Below are 8489 nucleotides of genomic sequence, written 5' to 3' on the forward strand. Positions count from 1 at the left end.
TACGTGACACAGAATTGCACCAAAATTAATTAATGATTACAACGCACAAACTCATTTCAAAAAAAGAACATAAATAAGATAAAGAAAATAGAAATATTCATTATGTAAATAACTTACCGCAAATTATTCATTTTTATTCTCTTATTACTGGGAGATTCCTTATGAATGTAGTCAAACACATAAGATTTTCTTTTACACATCTATAATCCACAGTCACCAATGTCCTCCATGACAAATTAGGACAAATAGCTGAAATTTGGTTAAATAGAACAATATTTTAGTCTAAATGACACATAATGAAAGAATTATTTAAAAAGTTTTAAAAATAAAAACTTACAAATGGGTGAGATGTTAGTTTTTTTTTTTTAGAAAAGAGAGGTACTCCTTATATTCATTGATGTTGTAGGCCTTCTTGGTTGCTAGATTAATGTTATTCTTAAACTTCATCAACATGTTATTCTGCACCGAAATAATCACTTTAGCATACAATATATTTTCAAAATGCACCAAAAATTGAGATTAAAGTTTAATGGTAGTAGAACTTACCACAATATCAGATGAGACATAGTATCTCTGTGCTTAAAATCTTTTAGATTTTTTCTTGTTGAGAAGTTGGCATACCGCGGAGACCACCTATGAAAATAAAGGACCCAAATGTATTACATATATGGCACAATAACTTGTAAGAAAAAGCATTAGTGTTATAGCAGAACCAGATTTTCTACAAATTCTTTTGGTTTTAAAGATGTAAAGTAATATCTAGTTCTCGAATAGATTTTCATGATTCAACCCGAATATGATCTCCCATTAATTGCTGCTCTCATCTTTGAAAGTCTTGATATTTGTGGCCCAATGAATCCCTAAGCTCGTTCGTTATTTTCTTTTGCTTTACTGTAATCTTGAACTTTTTAAGGAAGCTCAGACTTGGCTGCACGTCTACTTGCATCGGTTGTAGACTTGTCTCCTTGCAAATTTTAATGTTGTTGCAACTCCAGCATCCATAATCTCAACCAGCTTTTCCAACTCATCAACCAACACAGGGCTCTCTTGAGTTCTAATTTTTGGGAATTTTCTCTTGTTAGCTAGTGATTCATCCTCTTGAGTAATTGTAGTTTCATTGGTTGATTGACTTATGCCAAGATAAAAGGATGGTACACCAAAGTCATCATCCAATGTAGCATTTACAACCATTAATAATCCATCTTTAAAATTTTTAGTCTTGGAGGTCTGTAGCATGACACATAAAATCTTTTAAGAATGCCTCAAAATTATTTAAAAAATTAATTAAAACTTATGCATTAAGAGGGACTTCATGCTAAGTTTCTTTTGGGAGAGCTTCCTTAGGAGCTTCTTGATGAGGTTATGGAGGACTGCAGGATGAGACATAAAATTGTTTAATAAAACACCGAAAAGGAATTTAACTAGAACTAACGCATTAATAGCCTCTTCTTGCATATATTCATTTGTGGGAGATTGCGCAATTTGTTGTTTAGTATATGGAGGGATGGAGATAGAGATTTCTACTGAAGGGGCAATTGTTTGGAGTGGCACTCTAATGAAGATAAACAATAAACATTCAAGAGTGATACTTAACAAATTTCGGTGCAAATGATGAACTCAATGATTAAAATAGGAAAGTAAATTGAAAAACTCACATATTCAGTAGTTTGGATTGAGACTGAGATTGTTTTCGCAGCACAAGTATTTGATCTTCGGGATCAGTCCTAACATTAATAGTTGGACTACTCATACTAAATAAAATTCGGTGACAATTAAGTCAATAAAATTAAATGGAATATAAATATTTATTATTATGAACTAAACTGAATACTTTACTCACTTGACAGATGTTGGTGAATCTTTCATCCTTTCCTGCAGTTAGAGCTCTTTCTCCATTCTCGTTTAATTGGTATAGCTTCCTCAACAGGATTGGCTTCATCCAGTCTTTTTTCTTGTACTTTGAATCTGAAATGCACCAAAATTATATCAATAGAGCAACTCAATCATTGAATGATAACAAGACTTTTGTTTTATGAGAACTTACGTAGTTGTAAGTTGCAAACTCTTTTTCTTCTTTTTTCATGCCTTTTTTCTTAAAAAAATCTTAGCGGCGTTTTTTTTAATATCAAATTAAAAAGCACATTATGGTAGGACAAGAAATAAAGAAATGGTAAGAGAAATTATGTTGGATTAATTAGTGCATTTACAAACCCCTGAAAGCTTGAATGTGGTTGAAACACAGGATCATTCTCACTTGACAGATTTATAGGTGACACTCTAAGGACAAAATAAATATTATTTAGTAAAACTAGACTAATTACATCAGGTTTTAGGAAATTTTAGTAAAGAAACAATATAAGATATTAAATCTTACGTTTGTAAAGAATCATAGTGAGCTTCTCTTGAATCATGGACACTTTTTGGTTTTTCAAGCTGAACAAACTTTTTTTTTGATGGAGTTACCTCTTTGGCCTGCATCCTGGAAAAGCAAAGAAATATCAGACAAATAAACACAATAAATATTTACAAATAACACCGAAATCAACACATACTCTTCTGCAGGCTTATCACTTTTTTTTCTTCATCCTTTTTTCTGTTTTTTTCTAAATTTCTTCAATTTTGACAATACATACAAAAATTTTTATTTATGCAGAAAATTTTGATGAAAAAATAAATCATAGTTTTAAAATAGTAGTTTCTGAATCCTACTCATTTTCAGAGTTAGTCTCTGTTTGTGAAGATGAATCCACAATAACATGTTTTCTCTTTTTGGATTCCATCCTAAAAAAGTGCAAATACACGAGGTAAATAAACACAATAAATATTTACAAATGACATCGAAAAATAACACTTCTTTGCCATTCTTTGTGATTGTTTTCTTTTCTTTGGTGTCTCCTCATAGTCAGATTTAGAATCAAACTGATACTCAGAATCGGTTTCATTTTTCGAAGAAAAATACAATATAATAGGTTTCTTCTTTTTTTGTTTTTTTTTCTCTCTGCTGTGCTCTTCTTACGAGGCCCTAAACTAAAAAATTATTTAATTAGAACAATATATTTTAAATAATTGCACAGAAATTTTAAGAATATGATTAATTTTGAGTTACCATTTTATCTTTCGCCTCACGTTTTATCCTCTTAACTAGCATCTCCCTTGTTCAATGTGCTATCCATGGTGGTCTGAAAATTCTATTCGGTGGGCTATTAATGTATTTGGACTCATGAAAATATATAATCATAAGTGCAAAGAAACATCCATCAATTGCATATTTGTTTTTCAATTTGTGCCATTTGATTCCTTAGATGAGGAAGTTGAGCACATGAGCAACCCAATTCCATTCTTGTATGGTATTCACATAAAAAATTGGTGGCATGTGGATTGGAAAAATTTTGCTTTGCAACAAGAAGCACTTCTAGATGAATAGGATGAATGTTCTCTTGAATTTCATTTGATTTTCAGGTCCATCCACACTCATTTGAACTAAAGATTGTCAAAAATGATAAAGAAGAACCTTTAAAGCCTTCAACACTTTGCTTCTGCTCTTCATTGATTTCTTTATAAATAATTTTGTTTGGAAATTAAAGCAATCCCTTACAACAGTAGCAAAAATATTTTAATAACATAAAAATAATGTAAAAAATACCGAAATTTGATTGATAGAATAGATTACAAAAGGAATTTTTATCTGATGCATTTAAGACAAGAGCATCCCTTATCTTATCAGAAGTGGTCTTGATTTTTTCGTACTTTGTGTCTAAGGAGCTATTATACAAATAAAGGAATTAGCTTGTGTAACACCCTACCATACAGAGACTTATGCTTAAGTCATAATTCAGAGATGGCAAGGTATTACGACCTCTAAAACAAAAATTTAGTACGTATAGTAGTATGAATGATTGATTATAACTAGGAGCCTTGTAGAAAAAAGGGATAAACAAAAACCGCAACTCGAAAGCGCAACACTCCGATCACTAACACAACGAGCAAAGGATAAGCTAACGCATAAAAATAACATTTTTGGCTTTCTAGAATAAATTCTCATTTATGGGTTAATTAGCCATTAATTAACCGGGTCTTACAGCTTGTTTCTTTTAGCAGTTTATGTGTCACATTCAAGTTCGGGATATGTCTCATCGCACCAAATCCTAATTCGTCCACAAGAGTTTTCTTTTTATCACTCATTTTGTTGAATATATCTGATATCAATCTTGTGGAGTATCGCAAATCATGAGTTTTCTACTGGTACCTTTTTTTTTAGATGCTCTTCTCAACAATTTTTTTATTGTCATTTTGTTGTAAGGAATAAAAAATTAGGTTAATAGATAACAACACTATATTTAACTCATAATTGCACTGAAAGTACTTCTTAATTAATACACTCAAACATGCACAAAATAACAATAAAAACACTACAGCAACTTTCTATGGCCTAATTACACCAAATATAGGACAAAAACACCAATTGCACCTCAATTCAATCAAAATTCACTGAAAATACTTCTTGATTACTACATAGAAACTCAATTTAAAGCATGCAAATAACTCAAACATGCACAAAAACATATGAAAATCACTTAACCATGTACAAAATAAAACCAGAAGCAGTACAACAACTTTCTACGACCTAATTACACCAAATCTAGGATAAAAGCACCAATTTTACTTCAATGCAGTCAAAATGCATCAAAAGTACTTCTTAATTACTAGAAACAAACTCAGATCAAAGCATGTAAATCACTCAAACATGGACAAAATATTAACATAATCACTACACCAACATTCTATGGCTTAATTACACCCCAATCCAAGACAAAAACACCAATTATACCTCAATTCAATCAAAATGCACCGAAAGTATTTACTGATTAATAGACACAAACTCAGTTCAAATCATGAAAATCACTCAAACATACACAAGAATACATAAAAATCACTCAAGCATGCACAAAATGACAACAGAATCACTACAGCAACCTTTTATGGCCTAATTACACCAAATCTAGGATAAAAACATCAATTATACCTCAATTCAGTCAAAATACACCGAAAGTACTTACTAATTACTTGATACAAACTTAGTTCAAAACATGCAAATCACTCAAACATGAACAAAAAAGACATGCAAATCAATTTTGAATAAAAAAAAAAGATTAATATAGGTTAAATAACAGCAGAAGTACTACAATAACATTCTTACACCGACCAAACACAGCTATCACAAATGAACAATATAAAGAGTACATTCATTTCTACGTTATCGCGAGAACATAAATTGAATATACTAAATACATAGAAATATGACTATTTAGTGTATTCGTGATAAAAAATATGAAAGAGAAAAGTGAAAAAAATATGGACGATTGACCTTCAATAATCTTTCATCTTCTCTTTCGATGTTTGTTGTTGAAGATTTCGAACGTAGCTCCAAAATTTTTTTGAGTTTTTGCGAAGATTTTCACAATTTTTTGAGGGATTTTGAGTGTCGTTTGAAGTTTCTTTGTTGCAGTATTAAGGAAAAGAGAGGAGCCGTTTTTCATATTAATATGCATGGCTTCAAAACGTCTCTTTGCCTTAGTGAATAGTGGCGCCAACACGTGTTATTGGGCTTGAGCCAACTTGATTGGACTTGGTTGCCAAAAAAATTGTATGTGTAGTATACTGATATATTTAATATCTAGTTATTTTCATTGCGTTTTAAAATCTTTCGAGGATTCTGTCATTAACATGTTTTAAATTTTTTTGTCAGTAATATAAACTTTTGAGTATTTTTTTTGTCAGTAATACCAAATCGGTACCCGAAAGATTCAGGCGCTGACAAAATGATACCTGAAAGATGTTATTAACAAAAAACTCCCAAACAGAAGATTAATTTTGACAAAAATGACCAGCAATCAATTGAGTTACCTAGAGTTAAGATTAAACACTGGTGTGTCAATTAACAATTAACATAATTACAAAAGTTACCATACTTTTAATTTTTATAATTTTAAAAACACCCCAATTTCAATTTTCTAAAAATACTAGTATTTTTTTTTCTTTCTAAAACTCTCATTTCTTCCTCTTCCTTATCATCATTTACCAATGTTTTCTTCTTCTTCCCCAATAAACTCCTCCTTATTTTCATTCGTCACACCTCTACCTTCCTCCTCATCCTTTCCCCGACCAACTCCATAGCCTTCGAGTAATGTTTAATCGCAATCTCAAACTGATTTAAGTAGCATTACCAGATTCCTTCTCCTTCAGAGCCAAACTCTCCTCTCCTTTTTCTTTTTCTCATCCTTTGTCAAATCCGTCATCTCTAGCTCTGCCGGCTTCAAAGTCTCTTATGCAGCAGTAGCAGCTCACTTCCTCTCTTGTACGCCTGGGCCTGTGGTGACTGAGACGAAGCTAAAGGAATTGCCTCCGCCTCTGCCATATTTTCGTTACCATCATCATGCGTCTGGATATTCATATTGAGCAAAACACCAATGGCTTGCATTATGCTTAGATATTTTAGATAAGAGGTAAATACCAAATTGGTACTCGAAAGATTCTGGCGCTAACAAAATGGTACTTGATCTTTGTTACTGACAAAATGATCCCTGAAAGATTTTAAAATTTGACAAAAATGACCAACCATCAATTGAGTTACCTGGAGTTAAGGTTTAAAGGTGACGTGTTGGTTAACAATGACAATAATTACAAAATTTAATCACTTTTAATTTTTATAATTTTAAAAACACCCCCAATTTCAAATTTTAAAAACCCTAATCCCCTTTCTTCTGAAACTCTCATCTCTTCTCTTTTCTCATCATCATCCACCAATTTTCTTTCCCAATTAAATCCTCTTCATTTTCATTTGTTGCTACCTCTACCTTCCTCCTTCTTCTTATTCTTCTAACCAAAGATACTTCTTTGATACTCAACCCTTTCTTCTCAAGACTCAACCCTTTTTTCATTTCTCATTTTTTTTCTCATATGCCATTAGCTCCTCCAAAAGCTTCTCCACCTCGTAGCTCTTCTTCTCCTCTTGATGTTATTGATCACCACTTGACCCACCTGCCACCTCCGATGTCAAACCAAAACCAGGCTCATACTCAGAATTATCATCAACACAACTCACAAATGGGTCTGTATTGATGGAACCACCAACACCAATAGCTCCTCCATAATTCAGATCGTAACCAAACTCTAATTTGAGGTTCAGAATCCTTGGCTAGTTGTTCATGTTGTTGTTGTTGGCATCACCATATTGATACAGAGGAAGATGATTACTCGATCTTCAAATGGGAGGAAGAGGAAGGTTTGGAATAATGTTGCAAGATTGTTGAATGGAGTGTTCGTCATCCTCGTTGGGGAAGTTCACTTTAGCTTTCCTTCCGCGAATCTTATGAGCTTCTCTGTCATAGGCCCTAGTGGCTTCTTTGGTGGTGTTGAAGGTTCCAAGCCAAAGGCAAACACCTTTCCTTGGATCGCGAATCTCTGCCACCAATTTTCCCTCTTCACACGCCTTCCCAATCGCAAACTGAACCATTGTCTCAAGAACACAGGGTCTTCCATGCGATGCCTCTGCAGAAGATCTCACCCCCTCTGCCGCTATCACCAGCACCACCACAACTACAACAAGAGCCTCGTTAATCACTACCTGATTCCCAAAAATAGCATCATTGAGAGGAAAAAGAAGAAGAAAAAAAAAGGAGATTAGGGTTTTAGAAAATGATGATGATTTAGAAAAAGAGATGAGAGTTTTAGGGAAAAAAAAGAGGATTAGGGTTTTTTAAAAAAATTGAAATTGGAGTTTTTTAAAATTATAAGAATTAAAAGTGGGTAAATTTTGTATATGATAATTGTTAACTGACACGTCACCCCCTAAACCTTAACTCCAGGTAACTCAATTGGCAGCTGGTCACTTTTGTCATACCATTTTGCCAACGTCAGAATCTTTCGAATACTGATTTAGTATTTACCTCTTTAGATAAAGATTCAAATTGTTCCGGTCCTTCTAAATATCCTGCATCATCTTCACGAAATCCGGTTGCTGAAGGTAAGCCAGGTTCCTGGGTTTGCGGTAAAGCGATTGGCTGTCAGAGGATGTGCCCTCGCCGCCGAGGAGGAAGGTAAAGGCGGCGGTAAAACGGAAATAAGGAGGAGTTTATTAGGGAAGAAGAAGAAAACATGGGTAAATGATGATGAGGAACAGGAAAAAAGTTGAGCAATAATTTTAAAATTTGTAAATTTTATCAAATATAGTTTTAGTAGTTAAATTTTAAAAATTTAAAATTAATTCAATAATAATGTATGATAACTATATCTAATTTACGTGTGTTAAAAGTTATTTTTGTGAAATTATTATTGAATTGATTCTAAATCTTTTAAAAAATTAACACACACTTAGTCGTTAGAGGTATATTTGATGTAAAACAAAAACTTTTAGAATAAAATTAAAACAAAATAGAAGTTAAGGATATTTTAAAAACTTTTAGCAAAATTTAATATATATATATATATAT

At 32.5% G+C, this 8489-nt stretch overlaps 1 pseudogene; it reads right to left on the reverse strand.

The window, feature by feature from the left end:
* Window positions 6623-7888, reverse strand: LOC107622038 (annotated as a pseudogene).

This window comes from Arachis ipaensis, chromosome B10 (genome assembly GCF_000816755.2).
Source record: "Arachis ipaensis cultivar K30076 chromosome B10, Araip1.1, whole genome shotgun sequence".
NCBI lineage: Eukaryota > Viridiplantae > Streptophyta > Magnoliopsida > Fabales > Fabaceae > Arachis > Arachis ipaensis.